The sequence below is a fragment of the Cnephaeus nilssonii genome (genome assembly GCF_951640355.1).
Source record: "Cnephaeus nilssonii genome assembly, chromosome: 4".
Classification (NCBI taxonomy): Eukaryota; Metazoa; Chordata; class Mammalia; order Chiroptera; family Vespertilionidae; genus Cnephaeus; species Cnephaeus nilssonii.
In genome coordinates, this window is record NC_137075.1 from 90,680,485 (window position 1) to 90,701,003 (window position 20,519).

General features: G+C 39.2%; 1 protein-coding gene and 1 pseudogene across 15 annotated transcripts in view; one reads left to right on the forward strand and one right to left on the reverse strand.

Annotated features, from left to right (window-relative positions):
* The window catches only part of NRXN3 (neurexin 3), a gene marked incomplete at both ends in the record, with an annotated part of 1,469,510 nt that overhangs the window by 374,070 nt on the left and 1,074,921 nt on the right, over positions 1-20,519 (forward strand). The window lies entirely within an intron of this gene.
* On the reverse strand, positions 18,573-19,452 carry LOC307097623 (charged multivesicular body protein 1B2-like; annotated as a pseudogene). The gene is made up of 2 exons: positions 19,004-19,452; positions 18,573-18,734 (listed from the first exon to the last, which is right to left on the reverse strand). The product of its transcript is annotated as a charged multivesicular body protein 1B2-like (transcript).

Genomic DNA, 20,519 nt, shown 5'->3' on the forward strand with positions numbered 1-20,519 from the left:
TTACTGTTATTTACAGAAGTGAAGGATAAATGCGAATGAGGCAGATTCAAGATATTAACATATTGTTTGCTCCTTGGGGACAAACGTTGTCTTATTTATCTTTGTATCCCTCCTGGGCCAAGGCACCATGGCTGCCATTTATTAAGTGCACAGTCAGTGCTGAAATGATTACATTTGGCCATTGCATTAGTGCAATGTACTAAGCTGAGGCAGGTTGGGCCATGGGTTTTGTGGATGCTTTCCAAATAGTGGTGCTAATGATGAAAAACATCAAGGTCCAGACAAAGTGATTTGTGAGAGCTCAATCTATGGAGGATTGAAGTGAAATGTCCTTGTAAGAAATGAGATTAACTGTGGGATGTACTATCAGTAGGAATTTGCCTCATTTACTGGGCTCCTCCCTCCCTTATAATAGTACTGATTCATAAAAAAACACTTTCTGTGTGAATGAATGAGCCAATTCTGGTTTAAGATAGACAAACAATAAAGAAGTAGCCAATGCCTCATCCATAGCAGTTTCTTCCAAAAGAAATTTAAGATTAAGAGAAAGCTTATATGGAAAACATAAAGTGAAATCCACAAAACCAGTTCTCACCTCTCAGTGTTTATCACACTGGCAGTTTCATGAAACTAGTGTTGAGAATGACTGCTCTGTGATTTTTGCTAGTGTTTAGTCCCCGTAGGCAAAAAAAAAACACCACAAAAAAAAACGTATTTCTGAAAGAGATTTGTGAAAATGGTGGACTCTGATAACACTGCTATTTTCCAGGTTTTTCTCTAACGAACAGCTTATCAGTAAATGTGTTCTGTGGTTAATTAACGTATTAGGGCTTATTGGCATAAAGTGTAGTAGAATGCCCATTATCCTCATGCAAATTTGGATTTACAGCAACTAATATTCTTGATGAGAAAAGATTTATGTACACAGAACACTTGAAGAATCTGATCATGAAGAAATGTAACAAAATGCTATTATCACATGTCAGAGTCAGTGGTTCAAGCAATCTGTAGTAGAGACTTTCCCCTGACCTGAAATCTAAGTCTCCTGTCATAAATTAACAGACCTATGTACTAGCTCTTTGGGGATTGGCAGTGACAAAGAACCCCAGGAGTGGGTTGAATGAATCAAACCTGGGTGGGTGGGACTTACTCTTTGGAATGTCTCAAAAAGGCTGGTGGAGCGAATTGTGCTACAGAGGCTGTTTGGTGTTTTTGTTTTGTTTTGATTTTGTTTCATTTTACAGGGTAGCCAGGCAGTCCAAGCAATGGTTCAAGTTGCTGTTGATGCCAAGGGGTGTCATTCACCAGAAAGCATGGGCCATTTGGAGGTTGTAGCATTCAGATGGAGCTGTATTGTGGTTCCAAGAGACCTGTCAAATGAGGGGTATGGATCCTAAGGTTTTCCAGGCATTTTGGTCAGCCCAGGCTACTATAACATTATCATAGTCTTGATGGCATAAGCAATGGACATTTATTTCTCACCATTCTGGAAAATGGGAAATCAAAGATCAAGGTGCCTATATATGTGATGTTTCATCAGGACCTTCTTGATGGTTTGCGGATAGTCACCTTCTTGCTATGTGCTCACATGATGGAAAGATAGCTAATCTCTCTAGTGTCTCTTCTTTTAAGAGCACTAATACCCTCATGGTGGCTCCACCCTCATGGGTCAATTATGTCCCAAAGGCTCCACATCTAAGTACCATCACACTAGGAATTAGGGCTTCAACATCTGAATTTTGGTGGGGACCCAAAATTTAGTCATAGCACCAGGGAAGGCTTGGGACTCAGAGCAGGGGAGGCCCAGTCTAAACAGACTAAGGTTCACTGTTGTCTTGAGTCTTTGAAGGAGAATGAAGCACAAGGCAGCATGTATAGGAGAAGCCAGGCCAGTAGTAGGTCTATGTAACAGGGCAGAAGTGAGTGTCAAAAAATGGCCACATGGTAGTATATTGGTCATAAGTGGATTTGCAGACCTAATCCTATACTCTTAACCAGAAACTGGAGCAGAGGTGGCTCCTGGGCCTCCCATCCATGCTAGGACTGATTGAGGAAAGAAGGGAGCTCAGGGCCCTGTGGGTCTCTCAAATTACACTCAATTGTCTTGAGGTTAAAACAAGGGAGGAGGTGGTCTGACATAGTTGAAAGCCTCATTGAAATCTATTTGCTTTATAGAAGGAGATTCTTGTTTAGTGTCTAGGGACTTCAAATGCTTCTGGAGGCAATGATTGATTTTTTTCAACAAACAATGGGGGAACTTTCTGGAGTCCCAGAGCCCTGGCTAATGTACCCTTCTCCCAGCACAGTGAAATTCATAATTAACAGTGAGAGACTCATAGCATCTCAAGAATAGGAAAATCATTACTTCAGTTGTTTCTGCAAATGAATCACTAATGCTCATGAAGGAAAATAGGGTCTTTTATGCCTAAGGCATGGGTCCAGGTAATTGTGGTGAGGAATAACATTTCTTGCCACATTGTGAGTGTTTATGTGGCTGGGGCCAAATAAGTTGTGGTTTTGGTGCTGATCCATTAGTCGTGAGTGTGGTGCGTGAAAGTTCTGTAATAGGTCCCAGGATAAAAGGAGCCTGGTATTTATAGACTGTGAGAGGAAAGGGAGTTAGGAAGGCAGGTGACTTGTCAGCTTTACATCAATGACTTTTATGTCTTCCAGGTCACATTCAAATGTGTTGCTTGAAGCAGGAAAAAAGTAGTTCTTTCTGTCTCATACTAAATTCAGTATCTTGGTTGGAAGTATCCATAGGAAGCATCCCTCAACCTTTGTAATTTTCCATTACAAAAGAGGAGCAAGGCATTCTCTGTTTAAGGACAGTACAAACTGTTTCTGGTGCAAGATGAAATCCAAGAATCACTTAGGAAAAGCAGGAACATGGAGGCAGCAGTGTATTCTCCAACAGCAAGTACTCAGTGTAAGATGATGAACAATCACAATGGTAGTCTAGTGGGTGGTACCTGGGACAGAAGCAGCACTTGCTCATTGAATAGCAGACTGTATGCTGCTTTGAAGTTCTATCTGGTCTCCTTGTCCTGTGAACTGACTTAAGGCCCAGATGATAGGAAGAATTGAAAAGCATTGTTTTCCTTGAACCTTACCTTCTTGACCACTTGACCTTCTAAGCATTGTAGACAAGAGAGATCTAAATGAGACTCAACATGGGATCATCATATATCAACCAAAGCATGGAAGGGAAGAAATAAAGGGGTGGAAGAAATCTAAAAGTCTCATATGCAGAAATAACTCAGAAATGGTTGTCCTGAGAGCCAATTATATAGAAAACAGTCAAAGGAAGAGAGTCCCAAGAAGGCCACATGTGGAGATCCAGGAGAGTTACTTTTTATTTGTATTTATTAAATTGTTGTCCCTCTAAAAGACTTCTGCCCTTCCAGAGTAGTTTCATTGGTCATTGATGAGTTAATTTTGTCCTAGACCAATTTCAAAGCTTAAGGATAGGGAGAGAAGAGAAGCTTTGAGCTACCCCTGGAGAAATTATAGGAGCAAAAAGTTTTATTTTATTTTTTTTTTCAGCTCATATAGATTCATGGTGGTAGAGTTTCAAAGGATTCTGGTGTCAGAGGAAATAACTACCACTGAGTTGCTATGTTGCTTTCTAGTTCATGTTTTAAAATTTTACTATATGTATGTATGCCCTTAAGCTATGTGTACTACAATTTCAGTGTTTAAACTTTGTATAAATGAATTCTTACTACACATATCTTTGTATAACTTATTTACATAACATTTTAAAGATTTATCTGTAGTGATTCATGTGGATTTCATTTATTCGTTTTAACTGCTATTTAGTGTCCTATTATAGGAATAGACTTGTTTCATTTATTTTACCCCTTCTAGTGTGGCTAGATTTTTCTGTAGTTCCCAGTTGTCAATATTACATGCTTCTGTATGTTTTTTTATTCACATCTGTGTCCGAATTTATCCAGGATATATACCTAGATGTGCAAATACCTGCTGGACGTAAGCCAGGTGTATCTTTTAACTTTACCAGATAATGCCAAAAGCAGTGTATGGATTTTAAGTCCCACCAGTAGTATTTAAATGTCCCTGTTTCATTGCATCCTTGACAATATTTGGCATTGCCAGTAATTCAGATAATATAGTAAAACCAACTCAATAGAATATAAGCCAGATTTACCCTGTAAAATATATACCTGTGCTCTTCCCCCATTTCAAGTTCCCTATTCCTACTGAGAATTTAGAGACTTCAGGGTGTATAAATTGCATGTTTCCTACCTCATTTCCTTCTTATTCTGCTAAGCCCCAGTGAGAGGCCTTCCATTCAGGTGTCAGTTTAGAGCTGGTTTCTTGTTTATCAGCAGAAACTTATTGTCTTTCCACTTAAAAGTTCTGCCAGTCCTTACAGAATTTTCTTACCCATATCCCAATATCTCATGTGTTCTGTCTTTCAAAAATGTCAGAATATATGAGAAGATCACAGTCTGAATACCTGCATGCAGAATATAAAGCAAAAAGCAACCAAATCCCAAAGCAGAAATGATGACTGAATGACTGAAAATGGAGGCACTGAAAACTATTATAATAGGATATTTTCATTGAAAACCACTTCCTCCAATATATTCATTGTCTACCCAGTTTAGGCTTTCTCCTCTGGGTTGTTGATGGGGAGATAGGAAATTGTCATGTTCTTCTAGAGTTCAAATTGTGTGATTAGCATTTGAGTCTCTCAGTCCTATGGCTTCTAATAGTTACTCTCTAATGGAAAGTCATAAAGTTATGTCTTATAGTCTTTGTGGACCATTTAATTGACCTATTTGATAATTAGTAATAATGTGAATCTTCTAATGTACCAGTGTTTTTCTTTTATTTTACAATAGTTAAGACAAAATATGTATTGGTTATATGACAATTAAACAAAAAAAACTTTATTATATAGCTTAACATGAAGATAGAGCTACACAAAAGAAAAAATTCATACCCTTCATTAATCAATTAATGCCCTTAATTAATTTTCATTTGATAAATTAATTTCAATAGCATGCCAACGTATAGAAGATTACTAAAATTTTAGGATCAGTACATTGAGATTTTTCTACCAATTGTTATATCAGTTTTGCTTCTGTGTCAGTGGAAGTGAAGTTGGATGCTACACTGACCTTAGAGGCAACCTAAGAAGTAGTTTCACAAGGGTGAAAACTTTGAGATTACTTAATTATTGGGCTTAAATAAACTTATGAGAATGTTTTAAATATATTTTTTTATTGATTTCAGAGAAGAAGAGAGAGGAAGGGAGAGATAGAAATATCAATGATGAGAGAGAATCATCAATCAGCTGCCTCCTGCATGCCCCACACTGGGGATTGAGCCCGCAAGCCAGGCATGTGCCTTGACTGGAAACCTCCTGGTTTGTAGGTTGATATTCAACCACTGAGTCACGCCGGCTGGATAACTAATGAAAATGTATCAAATAACTATGTATTAAGTACTTCTGTATGTCAGGTACTGTGCTGAGTGTTGGTGATAAAATGATTATCAGACAGTAGATATCCCACTCCTTATTGAGATCTAAGGTCTAGTTTCCATCATCTTTTGAATCAATGTGGTTTTTAAGGACATGAGATTCCATAGCCAAATAGAAGGATCATTATATCTCTAGGTCATTTACATTTAACTTGAACAGTTAGATTAAGAATTTCTGATGTCTGAGCTGAGATCACTTATATATGTATTGTTTTATTAGGTTATAAACATTTTGACTGTAATAAGAATTTTTATTATAAATATGTCTGGTATTCAATGTTGAAAGAGGAAAATAAAGATAGAGACACAGAAACACACAGAAAGAAATAGCATAAAGTAAGCATTTAATATGCAAGTGCATACAAAGAAAGGTTGAAGCAAAGACTGAAAATTGATAAAAGTGTATAATTTTCATAAAAAATCATTTTCAAATAGTGTTAAAAAGGTAAAATCATTTTCCCCTTAGTGTTATTTACATTGCATCTTTCTTCAGTTCAATTCAGTTTAACCAGTGTATATTAAATGTCAGTATGTATGCACCACTACTATACTAGCCATAGGGGTAGAAAATTAATATACAGTGGTTCCTTCCTTCAAGGAGCCCACAGACCAGTGAAAAATATTTACAAGCAGGTTGAAAATAATTGTAATATGATGAAGAATAAAGGTCTGAAATTAGAAAGATGTTTAAAATACTATGTGAGATTTCTGGTTAAGGTGGATGACTTGTATCAGAGTGGACCTGTCACTAAGAGCGACTATAAAAGCCAGAAAGAGCATAAAAATGATCAGTCTGATGATGTCAGAGATCTACCAAGGGAGAGAGGACTTGAAGGGCCAAGATACTGAGAAAAGACAAGGGAAGGATATAGAGGTGAGACCAAAAGTCAGCATATATATTCCCCTCAACACATTTTCCAGGAGGCCAAGAAAGAAGTGGTATCCACGAGGCTGGAAATGTGAGCCAACCTTTAGTAGTCCCATAAAAGTAGGGAGACAAAAATTGAGCCTAGATCTATCCAAGGAGGGGGTTCTTAACAAATACTCAAGGTGACCCTTGGCCCCTTCCTCCATCTTCAAAGGTAGCAGCATAGCATCTTCTCATCTCTCTTTCTGTTATCAATTTTATATGAATAACTAGAGGCCCAGTGCACAAATTTCGTGCACAGGTAGGGTCCCTAGGCCTGGCCAGCAATCAGGGCCAATCAGGGCCTTCCTTCTCCTTGGCTGCCGGCTGCTGGCTGGGGCCTTCCTTCACTCCATGCTGCCCCCTGGTGGTGAGTGCATGTCATAGCGAGTGGTCAAACTCCTTGTTGGTCGAACTCCCGAGGGACAATTTGGATATTAGCCTTTTATTATATAGGATTATTTAGATTTACACTTTCTATTGCTGTTCATTCCTTCTGCACTTCCATCTGAGAACATCTTTTTTTTTTTTTTTTTTTGCCTGAAGGCCTTTCTTTAGTGTTTTATTTAGAGAAAATATGCCAGAAATGCATATTCTCATTTTTTGTTTGTCTGCACATATTTTCTATTTTTAAAAGAATACTTTTAGAGATTATACAATTCTATCAGAGTTCTTATAGGAATAGAGATTAGGAAATGCTATGCTGTTAGCTTTGATGATGTAGAAAGGAGCTAGGAGCCAAGGAATGTGGGAGCCTCTAGAAGCTGGAAAAAGGCAATAAGAAATGGACTCTCCCCTAGAGCAAGCATGTGAAACTCACTGCCCACAGGCCACATGCCTCGTGTATTTGGCCCATGTTAGCCTTTGAATTTGACATGCTTGCCCTAGAACCTCCAGAAGGAACAAGCCCTGCTTACACTGTTACTTTTAGCCCAGAACAGTCCATTTTAGATTTCTGACTGCCAGAACTGTCAGATAATAAACTTACGTTGTGTAAGCCCCTAAAAAGATAATATGTGATGAAATTTGAAATATATGTAAACATTTTAAAAACATGACTAAAATATCAGAAAAGCCAGGTAGAGAGTAAATGGAGTTGAAGGGTTCTAAGGATCTTGCGTTGCCAGGGAAGTGGTAAAAACAAGCTTTTAATTAGGAAAATTGTCAGAAGAAGAAATCTAAAATCTATCAAAGAAGTCAAATTTGTAAGTAAAACTTCCTTTCAAAGAGAAATCCTGACAATATGAATTCATTGGTGAACTCTTCCAAACATTTAAAGAAAACATAAAGATGTTTGCATTAAACTAGACAATTAGACCAATGGAACAGAGAGTCCAGAAACTGACCCACATTATACAGACACTTGATTTATATTAAAGGTGAGTCTGCATAACAGAGGGGAAAGCATAATGTTTTCAAAATATGGTTCTTGATCAATTGGGGAGCTTTTTGGAAAACATACTGACTTCTGCCTCATGCCATATACATAAACCAGCTCTAAGTAAATTGTCTATCTAAATGTAAGAAGGCAAAATAATAAAGCATCTAAAAGAAAATATAAGTGAATGTCTTCATGGGCAAAGTTTTCAAATAGGGCGCAAAAAGTGCTAACCATAAAAGAAAAGATTGAGAAACTAAAACTCTATTACAATTAAGAATATTAAAGGACCCCATCAACAAAGTAAGAAGTTCCAGAGTGGGAGAAGATATTTGTAATAAATATATGCCATAACATCCTCTGATCCAGAATACTAGTATATTAAGAACTCTTATAAATAAATTAGATAAAAATCAGTTGTTGTTTTTTTAAATTGGACAAGAGACTTAAACAGGTACTTTACAAAGGAGCATATCCAAATGATCAGTGAATTAATGAAAAGATTGCAACTGTATTAGTCAATAGTTAAGTTTAAATTAAAACACAATGTAATACCACTATGTACTCAGTAAGTGCATGGCTACATAAAAAAAGACGGGCAAACATCGAGTATTGGAGAGAATGAGAAACCACTGAAATTCCCATACATTGGGACTGGTACAAGAATTTTGGGAAAATTGTCCAAGCATTTTGGAAAGTGTTTTGACAATATCTACTAAAGCTGATTATTCATATCCTGTGATCCAGCAAATCCAGGCCTAGGTAGATGCCAACAGAAATGCATACATATGCACATCATAATATGCATGCAAAAATGTTGCTAAACACACTAAAATAGTCCCACACTGGAAGCAGCCCAAATGGCCATGAACAATAGAATAAATATTGTGTTATATTCACAAAATGGAATGTTGTATAACAATAAAAATGAATAAATTATGTACAACAACACAAATAAATCTCACAAACATAATACTGAGTAAAACAAGCCAGAGTATATATTTTCCCTTTTATATAAAGTTTAAAGCAGGCTGAACTTTTCTATGGTGTTATAAGTCAGTTATCTTTGAAGAAGAATGAGTTGAGTGGAGGTAGAGAGAGGCTTTTTGGGTGCTAGTGTTACTTTATTTCTTGGTCTGAAAGGTGAGTATAGAAGGATGACCACTCTGAGGATGACTTGAGCTCTTGATCTTTGATTTGTGCACTTTGTGAATTTGTTGTTTTAATTAAGTAAGAAGTTTTTGAAACTATTATATTAGCCAAGAGGAAGGAATGATGTATTTTATTTGGAGAAGGCTTGAATAAAATATGAAAATTGGCCATGATTTTGCGAGACAGAAGATATAGGGATAGAAGAGTTCATTAAAGGAACACTCTAATCGAAATATGCAGTAGTGGGAACATTTGTGTTATTTTCCATGAGTATTTGGGCATATATGGGGAGAAAGGTAGGAGGTTAGGCTAAAATTAGGTTGGATCCTGTTTATAGAGTGTCATAAGTAGCACAGCATAAAGAGAATGACAGATTATTTTTCTAAACTTAATTTTTAATTTTTAAATTTCCCTTATAAGAAGAAAAGACTGATTCATTTTTAAATTTTTGAAAATAGTTTTCAGAAAAAGATAAAATGACATTATATCTTCTGAACATATACAGAAGCTGAAGTCATCCACTGAACTATGAACTCAGCAGAGGAAGGGACTTTTGAAGTATTTGAGTCCCTGCTCTTCTGAGAGCAGGAATCACTTCTAAGAGAGATGGCAGATTATTAATCAGAAACTGTAATGCCGGATTTTGGATTGGACTGCATTTGAAATACCACCAGATAAAGACTTGTTTTGCCAGTGAATTCTGAATTTGAAATTTGTTCCCTCTTTTCCTGTGACCTCCTTCCCTCTCCAGTTTGTGTATGAATGCAGAGTATTCAGTCTCATTTTAATTAGTTTACCGATTTATAGCAACCCAAAGTGGACTGGTTTGATGTTATCATCTTGCACCAATGACTCCTTTGTTGTGGTTGTTGCCTGTGTTGTCCCTCTCCTTTACAGATATCATTAACTGACTTTCTCAGGTTTAAGAGGACCTCAATCAACTCGGCCATAATTAGAGGGAATGCACCCTTACCTGATACCCTAGTACTTCAAGTTAGCTATGCATTGGCAGGAAGGGAGCATAAATACACTTCATTTAATTTTTGTGTTAATTACCCAAGGATAAAAGTATTATCAAAAACATGGTGATTGCATTGGGAAAGAACAGATGTAATGTTTCCTAATACAGCTTCACTTGGCACTCAGGGTCCTTACGGCAGCAAACAGCTGCGAGAGATACCATTCATTTGGGGTTGAGTCCTTCCAAATCATCTTAGCAAGCTCACTTCTTATGAACCTGCCTTATGTGATTGGGACTTATGTCACATTCTGAAAAAATTGACATTGATAATCGCTACATGTCCAGTTAAAGAAATGTTTTCAAATACTGTAATTTCCTGGCCCTTGACCCAAATGTGGCATAGCAAGACCATTTCCTTGGCTGGAGGGGATGAGCATCCCTGTGCAGATGGCCTGGAGAAGTAGTTTTGCCTCTAGCTTTGCCATGCTTTAGAAAACTGTTTGCCATATGGACACAAATACCGTAAGAGAAAGAAAAAAAAGCAGGACCTCGAATGGGTTTTTTTTTTCTGAATCTTTACAGCAAGATTCTACCCATGTTTTTAGTTTTCAAAATCAGTGAGATACTTTAGGTCAGTGATTTGTAAATTGCTTGTGGAGACCTCAGTTTCCTTAGTAGTGACAGAGAAGAAAACTGTGGGTTTTTCTCCCTTTTGGTCCTAAAACATTTCCAGGTAGTGACATTTCAGTGAGGAATGGGCTAGGCTTATTTCATTAGTGATTTGAGCCTAAAGGAAAGTGACTAGACCTCCCAAAGCAGCTGACAGATTCACGAGAATTGTTTTGGAAAAGCGGGTCTTCTACTTCATTTCCTATCCCACGTGTGTCCTGCTGTCAGTGATGGAGATGAGGTGGGAGATGAGGACATACTCTTTCCCTCAATCCATGATTGATATCCCTTTGCTGGTTCATTCCAGCATGGAATTGGATGGGATGTGCCACACCAATCTTGAACTGGTTGTCCATGCTCTGTGGTATCTGCTCCAATTGTCTATTCATTCACTGCCCTGTCCAGTTCCCCAGAGCCATGGAGGAGTGTGAGATCTGCCTGCAAAACATAGCATCAGCAGAAGGGTTGGTTGATGCAGGGGTAGGAAGACAGGTAGGTGTTCATACTGAGGGAAATAGGTGAGGATCCTAAAGACTGTGATAGCTCGACAGTCATTGCACTGTTTGAGCCTGGGCCTTAGTAAGGTGGTTGCCTGTACTCCTGTGGAATTATCTCAGCCACAGCCTGATCTTCAATCCAGCAGTTTCATAATTTTAATTTCATTTAATAATAATAATAATTTTAGGTAATAATAATAACAATGAAGAATTAGAAGTAGTAGTCAACAATGAATTGATCACTTCTTATATACTAAGCAGTGTCCTAAGTGATTACATTATGAGCTCATCTAGTCCTCACACTAACTCTGAGATAAGTACTACCTTGGCATTGGGGAGTAAAAGAAGAAAACCAAAGCACAAAGATAATTTGCTCAAGGCCACACAGCTAGTTAAGGGTTGGAACTGGGATTTAAATTCACACAGCCCGGTTCCAGAGCCCATATTGACATATTGATAGCTGTTATACTTCCTCACAAGCTGTTTATCAAGAATTATCAGAAAATGAGCAATTGTTTTGCAGATTAACTAAAACTCACTAGTAACTTTGTAATATATCAGGATACCAACATCTTAAATTATCATAGAGGGAAATCATTCCAGAGCTTTGCTGTCTAACACAGTAAACACAAGCTACATCTGGTTACTAAACTCTTGAAATTGGTCTGGTCAGTAATGAAGTATGTATAAGTGTTAAATATATACTTGATTTGGAACACTTAGTAAAAAAAAGTAAGGCATCTGAGAAATAATTTGTTATGGTGATTGCATGTTGCCATGATAAAAAATTGGATACATTAGATTATATTTAATGTATTATTGAAACTGAAACTCAGTGAAACTCAGTCATTCACCTGGATTAGCTTGTGGTCGGCTTGAGGCAGTTCATTCATCATTTGAATTCTGAAATCAGAGCAAGAGGTGTTGGTCCATTTTAGGGATATTTCATTTAGAAGAACACACTGAACCTATTCTTATTTCACTGGAGTGCCAGAAGAATACAGAAAGGACAGACTAAGCAAAAATATGTACATGCAGAGATATATAGGTATTGACAGGTAGTTAGAACTCAGACAGATGGAGCAAGTCTGCAGAATCCCTGTATTAGTGACAGTGAGTGTGTTGTAGGAGACTGGAGGGCACTTATTTGTGCTTACAGTAGCTTTGGGCCAAGTTGTAAAGAATCTTGGATTTTAGGGAAGGAAGTACTTTTAGACAAAAGCTTACTTTCCAAGTGTCTCTTTAGAATTAATTAATTTATTTATTGATCAGAATATTTTGTCATGGTTGGCTTCATAATTTATAACATACTAAAATTTCCAAATTTGCTATTTATTTTATACTAGAGGCTCAGTGCATGAAATTTGTGCACGGGAGTGGGGGGTTGTCCCTCAGACCAGCCTGCACCCTCTCCAACTGGGACCCCTCAAGGGATGTCCGACTCGTGCACGGGCAGTCAGACATCCATCTCACAATCCAGGACTGCAGGCTCCCAACTGCTCGCTTGCCTGCCTTCATGATTGCCCCTAACCGCTTCTGCCTGCCAGCCGGATCACCCCCTAACCACTCCCCTGCCAGCCTGATTGATGTCTAACTGCTCCCCTGCCAGCCTGTTTGCCCCCAACCTCCCTTCTCTGCCGGCCTGGTCACCCCTAATTGCCCTCCCCTGCAGGCTTGATTGCCCCCAACTGCCCTCCCTTGCAGGCCTGATCCCTCCCAACAGCCTTACCCTGCTGGCCTGATCGCCCACAACTGCCCTCCCTTGCAGGCCTGGTCCCTCCCAACTGCCCTCCCTGCTGGCCATCTTGTGTCCACATGGGGGCAGGATCTTTGACCATATGGGGGCAGACATCTTGTGTGTTGGAGTGATGGTCAATCTGCATATTACTCTTTTATTAGATAGGATAGAGGCCTGGTGCATGGGTGGGGGCCAGCTGGTTTGCCCTGAAGGGAGTCTTGGATCATGGTGGGGGTTCCCTTGGGGTGTGGGGCGGCCTGGGCAAGGGGCCTGTGGTGGTTTGCAGGCTGGCCACACCCCCCAGCGACCCAAGCTGAGGCCCTGGTATCTGGGATTTATTTATCTTCTACAATTGAAACTTTGTGGCCTGGAGCGGAGCCAAGCATTCTACTCGCTCTGTGGAAGCAGCCATTTTTGTTGGGATTTATTTATCTTCTATAATTGAAACTTTGTAGCCTTAAGTGGAGGCCAAAGCAGGCCATGGCTGCAGAAGCTTGGCTTCATCCATCGCTGGGGCAACCCTAGCCTCCTGCTCTTTCCAGCTCCGTGGCTGCCGCCATTTTGGTTGGGATTTATTTATCTTCTATAATTAAAACTTTGTAGCCTTAAGTGGAGGCTTGGGCTAGCCAGGGTGTGTGGAAAGCTTGGCTTCCTCCATCACCGGGGAAACCTAAGCCTCCCTCCTGCTCTCTCCGTGGCCGCAGCCATCTTGATTTGGGTTAGTTTGCATACTCGCTCCTGATTGGCTACTGGTGTGGCTTGTGGGTGTACAGAGTGATGGTTAATTTGCATATTACTCTTTTATTAGATAGGATTAGTCACCTTAGAATAATTATTCCCCAGTGAAAATTAAAGAGATACCTTATCACACTAGTAATATTTATATAAATACTTTCTAAGGATGTTTTACTTGAAGAATACCCAAAGATGGATAATGGTACCCATTGAACAATGATTCTCATTTTTCTACTTGGGGGTCTTGTCCTCTTCCTAAACCTTTGTACTTTGGGGTTGATAATGGACTGTATCTTCTTTGGGGACCTCTTTTCACTGACAGCATTAACCATACTGATCCTAGAGTTGGAAGATCTTAGAAGGGAGCCAGGATCTAACAGCCAGAGTCAATGGATCTTAGGCAAGTATTACAATCAGGATCTAGATATGAGGAGTAAGGAGGCATTTAGAGTGTGTCAGTAGACTCACAGTGTATTGGGATGTTACATCCTAAAATTGTCACATGAGGTGAAAAAGTGCTTATAGTCAAATAAGCATTGATAAGACTTTTAAACCTCCTAAAAGTCCAGGTTCCTTGAAAGCACTAAAAGCAAGAGTTAATATAATTGCTTTCTATTTACATCTCTGCTGAGGAGATATGAAGGCTGATTCTACTTGGGATAAGACAAAGGGTTGGGTGCTAAGTAGATAATTCTCTCATTCTCTCTCATTTTCCCTTGAGGTTAGACAGCTGATTGTGTAAGTTATACATAAATATGATGCAGCTCCATTGTGCTGTTTATTTTGCTATGAGTACATTGATTGGTATTATGCTTTATATATTTCAGGTTCATTAATTTGGATCTTTTTTTCCCCCCTAATTTATGAAGACAAAGGTGAAAAGGCAGTTAAGACATGTCCTTTTTATTGAAGAGCTTTGATTCTGGTCAGTGACACACAAGTAAACAAATGGTTATAATGCAATTTGAGAAGAGCTTTAATGAGATATTCTCTCCATGCTTCAGGATCACAGAAAAGGGGCCAGTGGGACAATATGGGGGTCAGCAAAGGCTCTAAAGAGCAACACATGTGTCCAGGCCACCATCTTTTCTCACCAGTAACTGCAACAATATTCTAAACCCTCTCCTGCTTCTGTTTTTCACTCCTGGTTCTCCTTCTTCTTTAATGCTATATAGCCCCCTAGAAACCAGAATATTCTTCCTTTTTTTCTTCTTCAAAATGTAACATTTTTTACTGAATGCAAAAGAACAAAAGCTACCATTCCCATCAATTGAAAATAAGATGTCTATTTCATAGATATTTTAGTTAGTGATAATCTCTTCCATGCCTCCCCAGGATGTTCCAATATAAACAAACTCACTCTTTAAGTAGAAAGGACACAGCATCAATTATAAACAAAATGGAAGATTGCCATATTGAGGTCATACCATATAGTCAAGTACCAAGAAAGTTAAATATGTTTAACTGAAACTTAGCAAAAGAGTAATTTCTTACTTCATTAACCAGTGAAAATAATCTTCATTTACACTGCCATTTACAATGAGAAACATATATAAATGGTGAATACTTAGGAAAAAGTCTCCGTGATTGCACTTTGAATGATTTCGTGACTTAATAATGAAAAGATTTCCTAAAAGCTCTTCATTAAAACATAATGAAACTAGAGGCCCGGTGCATGAAATTCGTGCAAGGGTGTGTGTGTCCCTCAACCAAGCCAGCACCCTCTCCAATCTGGGACTCCTCAAGGGATGTCCGACTGCCCATTTAGGCCCGATCCAGGTAGGATCAGGCCTAAACGGACAGTCAGACATCCCTTTCACAATCCACGACTGCTGGTTCCCAACTGCTCGCTTGCCTGCCTTCATGATTGCCCCTAACCGCTTCTGCCTGCCAGCCTGATCACCCCCTAACCAGTACCCTGCCAAGCTGATTGATGGCTAACTGCTCCCCTGCCAGCCTGTTTGCCCCTAACTGCCCTCCCGTGCAGGCCTGGTCAACCCTAACTGCCCTCCCCTGCAGGCTTGATCACCCCCAACTGCCCTCCCTTGCAGGCCTGTTCATCCCCAACTGCCCTCCCTTGCAGGCCTGGTCCCTCCCAACTGCCCTCCCTGTTGGCCATCTTGTGGCGGCCATCTTGTGTCCACATGGGGCAGCAATCTTGTGTGTTGGAGTGATGGTCAATTTGCATATTACTCTTTTATTAAATAGGACAGAGGCCTGGTGCACGGGTGGGGGCTGGCTGGTTTGCCCTGAAGGGTTTCCTGGATCAGGGTGGGGGTTCCCTTGGGGCGTGAGGTTGCCTGGGTGAGGGGCCTGTGGTGGTTTGCAGGCTGGTCACACCCCCTGGCCACCAAAGCAGAGGCCGTGGTATCTGGGATTTATTTATCTTCTATAATTGAAACTTTGTAGCCTTGAGCGGAGTCAAGCGTCCTGCTTGCTCAGTGGCTGCAGCCATTTTTGTTGGGATTTATTTATCTTCTATAATTGAAACTTTGTAGCCTTAAGTGGAGGCCCAGGCAGGCCATGGCTGCAGAAATTTGGCTTCTTCCATCACTGGGGGCAACTCAAGCCTCCTGCTCTCTCCAGCTCTGTGGCTGCTGCCATTTTTCTTGGGATTTATTTATCTTCTATAATTGAAACTTTGTAGCCTTAAGCAGAGCCAAGCCTCCTACTTGCTCAGTGGCCACAGCCATTTTTTTTGGATTTATTTATCTTCTATAATTGAAACTTTGTAGCCTTGAGCGGAGGCCTGGGTCTGCCAGATCAGGAGGAAAGCTTGGCTTCCCCCATTGCTGGGGAAACCCAAGCCTCCTGCTCTCACCATGGCCGCAGCCATCTTGGTTGGGTAAATTTGCATACTAGCGCCTGACTGGCTGGTGGGCATGGCTTGTTTGTGTGTGGCAGAGGTATGGTCAATTTGCATATTACTCTTTTATTAGATAGGATATTAAAATTCTTTTGTAGATCATTCATAGAGTAAGTAATGAAAAACACCTTACCTACTTAACTAGATTAGTAGTATACTAGCTAAAATATAACTTGATTACTTATCTACTCTTAAGACTGTTATAGCAGAAAATTGCAGGCATTTATTCATTTTAGTTGGGTAAAACAGAGCTATTTCTGAGGTGATGGAAAGTAGTACAGTTGGCCATCAAATGCTTTCCTCCAAGGACCTTGGCCTTCCAGAGTCTAGTCTTCTTTTGACTTTAGGACTTTTCTGTGTCCCCACCCCCTATCTTGTACACCCAACTTCCATTGGTCTGGAAGTTATTAGTATGGCTAGGCAAAACATTTTATTTTAACATTTATTTCTACTTCATTTCTTCCCATTATTAAAGAGATTTTGCTTAAGATAAATGGGCAAACACATTTAACCAGGATTTATGGTAATTGTAATTTGAGTTGACTCAATTTTATTTCCTTTGGTATTTTTTGTTGGTTGGTTTCAAAATGTAGGCCAAGATTCTCAAAAGGCAATCAACAATCCTATGGAAAATGTAAATGATATTAAGGTCATGTAAATTAATCTTTTAAAAAGTTATATTTATTGTTGAAAGTTTTACAGATGTCCCTTCCACTCCCCCACCCCTGCCATTGACCTCATTCTCCGCATTCGAGTTCCCTCCCCAGGCCTTCACAACCCTATTGTCTGTGTCCATGGGTTATGCACATATGCTAATAAATTCTTTAGTTAATATCTTCCTGCCTCTCCCCTACCATCACCCCCCAATAAGAATCCTCAGTCTTGCATGATTCCATATGTCTGGCTTTATTTTGTTTGTCATTTTATTTTGTTCTTTAGATTCTACAAAATACAGTATACCAAGGGAAGACTAGAAATCAAAAAATCATTTAAAATGTATTTCAATTTCAGTTGAAAGTATAAAAGGTTAAATTTCTTTGAGTCAACAACAGTGATATTTGGCAAAGAAAAAATTTTTAAATGGAGCAAACCTTAATTTATTCAATTTAATGTTTAGATTTTTCTAGTTATATTGAAAAATTATCAATACATTTTTTTAAATTTCAGGAATTCAAATAATAGTCATTAAATTACTGGGTAAAAATCCAATAATAATCTAAATTTAAAAGCTGATAAATACAGAATAAAAGTCAACTGCATTTGTGCATGAACAACAAAAATAAACATAAAACACAAAAAATAGCATTGTATGACAGTAAATGAGGTGTTTTTGGTTTGGCAAGCATGTTAAGTAAACATATTTTTCCTAGTTTTATTTTTTTGCATCACATAAGAATGAGAAGATTTAAAGCAACTTTGAATTTAAAAGAAGTCAAAAACTTTATATTTTCTCCTGGAGTCATTTGTTGCTAGATTTTTGACACAATATTTTAGGAAGATGTTTCATATACAAGCTAATTATAGCTTAGTCAAAGTCATCTACAAAAAAGATGTCTCTCACACTTTTCAACATAACATATAAAACTATAAAACCTGTCAAGGTGGAAACTGTCTGGAATTTCTTAAAGTATTGGAAAGTTCAACATGGCTAAATAAAGCATTATATGTAAACTAGAGGCCCAGTGCATGAAATTCATGCACGGGGGTGGGGGTAGGGTCTCCTCAGCCCAGCCTGAACCCTCTGCAATCTGGGACCCCTCGGGGGATGTCTGACTGCTGGTGTAGGCCCGATCCCCAGGCCCAAAACCAGCAGTAGGACATCCTTCTCACAATCCTGGACCGCTGGCTTCTAACTGCTCACCTGCCTGCATGCCTCATTGCCCCTAACTGGCCCCCCTTCCAGCCTGATCACCCCTCACCACCTCTGCCTGCTAGCCTGATCTCCCCTCACTGCCACCCCTGCCGGCCAGGTCGCCCCTCACAGCCTGTTTTGTCATCCGTTCAGTTGCGATGGTTGCTTAGGCTGTTATATAGATAGTGTATAAGTGTTTTGTAATACATGGTGTTCTTAGTGTAACTGAAGTATGGCTTACCTATGTATACAAATGAAATATTTAGATGCAGGGGAAGTAAACAAAAGCACCTGTTCTCTAAATTACACTTGATCATGTAGATGAACAAGTTTCTGTGATAGTTCATCTTGTTCTATGGAAGCAACACTAGGGGCAACAGATCCTGTCTGATCCTGTGGTAGTTTTATATTGAGATCATGGCCAGCTTCATCTGCCATTTCTTTTTTAAAATTTTTAATCCTTACCTGAGGATATGTTTTTATTGATATGAGAGAGAGAGAGAGAGAGAGAGAGAGAGAGAGAGAGAGAGAGAGAGAGAGAACAAATTCAGGTGAGAGAGAAACATGGATCAGTTGCCCTCTGGTAAGTGTCCCAACCAGGGATTGAACCTGCAACTTAAGTATGTACCCTCACCAGGAATCACACCCATAACCTTTTGGTGCATGGGGCAACACTCCAACCAACTGAACAACCTGGGAAGGCCATGTGCCGTTTCTAGAAGCAGCATTTCCACTTGGTTTTGTGATGATGTTATGGTTGTAGTGCTACTCATTGTCTTCCATTTGTTGTATTTGAACATCCAGTGTTTCAAATGGGTGTTCAAATTTGTTAATTAAGGCAGAAGTATTTTCAAGGTTCTTACTCCTCAATGTAGCATCCATGGAGTTAACTACTCCTGCCAATAGACTTGGTTACCTTGCCCATTGTCACTGTAGTTTGAATTCTGGTCTGGCTGCCACAGCATCAAACCTGGCATTCAGTCTCAAGAAATTAATTGCTTGTTTTTTTTTGGCCAACTGCATTTTCAGCATGTATTCTTGCAACTTCTGTATTGTCTTTCTGAATGGCCTTTTTAATCTTAGCCTTTTCAGTTTTTTCTTCTTTATCACATTTCTTGGCATACCTATTAAACTCTTTTACAGCAAACTTCAAGTTAAATAGGTGTTTCTTCAAATTCCACATGGTCTTATGACTTTTCTTGGGAGGTGACAGCCTGGGTCAGTGATTCAGGTTTGATGGAGGGCATTCAGAGTTCTGTCTTAGTCCCAACCTGTGGCTGACTGGCAACTAGGTTTGCCCCAGAATATTCTCCTTAAAATATAAGAGAAACATACACAATTCTTTGCTAAAAACCTTCCCATATTCTTGCTCAGAAGTAGGGCCCAAGTTCTTAGGTGGCCTATGAGACCTTGTAGGATCTGGCCCCTGCCACCTCTCTGCCCTCATCTCTATTATGCTCCTCCGCATTCCCCCTAATCAAGTTACATCAGCCTCCTTGATGTTTTTTGACAATGTCATTCACTTGACATCTCAGCACTAAGTAACATGTTAAGTAAACATGTTTTCTATACTTTTATTATTAGGTAATTGTGGTCTGTCTGCCTGTAATTCTCTTTCCCCAAATGTCTACATGGCTTGTTCTGCAATGTTTTCAAGACCTTGTTGAAATATCACTGTATTTTATATGCCTCCCTTGGCTATCCTGCATAAAGAATAAGAGGCTTCCACTCCATCCTAGCATTGCTACTCCCTTTTAGCTAGCTTGGGATAGTTATTGGCATTAGTCTTACTCAATAAATGTTTGTTGAATGAATAATTTATTTTACTCCTCTTGCATGGCTTTTCCACATATTGGCCTAATAAATGGATGGATTAATGAATGATGATTATATTGTTTGGCACCAGCAGAAGCTGTTATTTCCCAATGGACTATTTCTCTGGAATGATTTTATAGTTCTTTATTGGGACAAGAGACTTAATCAGATCTTGTCAGAAACTCTTGGGTTCTGCCAAGATAGCATCTTACCCATTAGTCATCTGCAGTGATGGAAAGCAGGGATAGAGGTTGGGGAGAGGGAGTAAGAGAGGATTAGGCTGGCCCAAAGAGCTTTCCTCACATTGAGAAAGCTCATTGATAATATCTGGTTGGCTTTTAGATTAAAAATATATGTGTATACATGTGTGTGCATGTATGTCTGTGTGTTTGCTTTTGCTTGTATATATTGCATGTATGTATATATACATATATA